The sequence below is a fragment of the Bison bison genome, unplaced genomic scaffold (genome assembly GCF_000754665.1).
Source record: "Bison bison bison isolate TAMUID 2011002044 unplaced genomic scaffold, Bison_UMD1.0 scf7180017864063, whole genome shotgun sequence".
NCBI classification, from domain to species: Eukaryota; Metazoa; Chordata; class Mammalia; order Artiodactyla; family Bovidae; genus Bison; species Bison bison.
The window spans coordinates 8,289,199-8,291,438 of NW_011494635.1; the positions used below are offsets into that span (position 1 = coordinate 8,289,199).

The following is a 2,240-nucleotide window of genomic DNA, read 5'->3' on the forward strand; positions in this document are numbered from 1 at the left end:
GCAGCCATTCTGACTGGTGTGAAATGGTACCTCATAGTGGTTTTGATTTGCATTTCTCTGATAATGAGTGATGTTGAGCATCTTTTCATGTGTTTGTTAGCCATCTGTATGTCTTCTTTGGAGAAATGTCTATTTAGATCTTTGGCCCATTTTTTGACTGGGTCATTTATTTTTCTGGAGTTGAGCTGTAGGAGTTGCTTGTATATTTTTGAGATTAGTTGTTTGTCGGTTGCTTCATTTGCTATTATTTTCTCCCATTCTGAAGGCTGTCTTTTCACCTTGCTAATAGTTTCCTTTGATGTGCAGAAGCTTTTAAGTTTAATTAGGTCCCATTTGTTTATTTTTGCTTTTATTTCCAATATTCTGGGAGGTGGGTCATAGGGGATCCTGCTGTGATGTATGTCAGAGAGTGTTTTGCCTATGTTCTCCTCTAGGAGTTTTATAGTTTCTGGTCTTACCACCTCTTCTTAATATCTTCTGCTTCTGTTAGGTCCATACCATTTCTGTCCTTCATTGTGCCCATCTTTGCATGAAATGTTCCCTTGGTATCTCTAATTTTGAAGAGATCTCTAGTCTCCCATTCTGTTGTTTTCCTCTGTTTCTTTACATTGATCATTGAGGAAGGCTTTCTTATTTCTCCTTGCTATTCTTCAGAACTCTGCATTCAGATGGGTATATCTTTCCTTTTCTCATTTGTCTTTAGCTTCTCTTCTTTTCTCAGCTATTTGTAAGGCCTCCACAGACAACCGTTTTGCCTTTTTGCCTTTCATTTTCTTGGGGATGGTGATGCATCCTATCCAATGTCATGCACTTCCATCCATAGTTCTTCAAGCACCCTGTCAGATCTAATCCTTTGAGTCTATTTGTTACTTCCTCTCTGTAATCGTAAGGGATTTGATTTACGTCACACCTGAATGGTCTAGTGGTTTTCCCCACTTTCTTCAATTTAAGTCTGATTAGCTGGGATCAGCTAACCAGATTAGCTGGGACTATTTAATAGGGGAATATTATGTTTAGATATTGAGAATTCTGGGTTGTATATTTTTATATATTTTCAAGATTGTAAAATATTTAATATCTCAATTCTGAAAGTGCTCATAGGATATTTTGAGACTATTAAAGTGGTTATTTGATTGAAAAATTTCCTTGAAAGCTGTCGTACTCATTCCAAAAGCTGAGTTGTGTTTTTGTGACACTGTGTGGTGGATGGCTTCCCAAGTGACGTTAGCAGTAAAGAACCCACCTATCAGTGCAGGAGACATGGGAGATACAGATTTGACCCCTGGGTCGGAAAGATCCCCTGAGGAAGGTGTGGCAGCCCAGTCCAGTATTCTTGCCTGGAGAATCCAATGGACAGAGGAGTGTGACGGGCTACAGTCCATGGATTCACAAAGTGTCAGACTTGACTGAGAGACTGAACACACACGCATGTGCCATGGATAAAGGGCTCTGGCTCAGTCAGAACAGGAAAGACCTCTTGTGGTTGTGGTTCTTTTGTCCAGGAGCTTAGAAGGTTCTAGGCCTGTAAATTTACAGGTTCAGGTTTCTAAGCACCTTTGAATGGGAATGAAATCTGCCTGCAGAGGAGGGTACATTTGATCCAGTTGTGGCTTCAGTGTCTTGGTGCTCCTTTTTGTTCATTCATTTAAATTTTTAAAAATTCCATGTCTTTTTCACTCATCATTTTCAAAACTATGTAGCATTTATTATCCTAAGAAACGTATTATAAGGTGGGGTTTATTTTCCTCCGTACATATGGATAAATATTAATATATGTGAGTTCTGTGTTAATATCATAAATTGAATTTAGAGACTTTGGTTGCTTTGCTTCTGGGATGTGTTCCCTAAATGTTCACTCAGGAGAGTGGGTCTGAAAGGCATATAGAAGGGACCTGACTGTCACCTGAAAGAGGATAGTGGCACTTGTAGCTCCTCAGGTTCCTGTACTTTCATTGGGAGGTGTCGGGGTGACAACTGGAGGCTGAGCACAGGTGGTCTCAGGAGATGGGGTCTTGGGGAAGGTCTCGCTGCTTCATCAGCTTTCTGATCAGACAGAGGAGAACCTGAGACAGGTATGAATGAGGAGATGACAGACCCTTTTTTTAGGAATAGAGGTGGGACCAAGCCCAGTCTGTGGTCTGGAGCTGTTCCCAAGGTCACCAGAGCCAGACAGCTCACAGTGTAAAGAGCATCATTTCTGCTCCATCTTTATTCTCTGTTGAGGCTTCCCAGCAAGGCCA

At 41.0% G+C, this 2,240-nt stretch overlaps 1 protein-coding gene across 4 annotated transcripts in view; it reads left to right on the forward strand.

The window, feature by feature from the left end:
- DIP2C (DIP2 disco-interacting protein 2 homolog C (Drosophila)) overlaps nt 1–2,240 on the forward strand; it is a 199,381-nt gene that overhangs the window by 105,615 nt on the left and 91,526 nt on the right. The window lies entirely within an intron of this gene.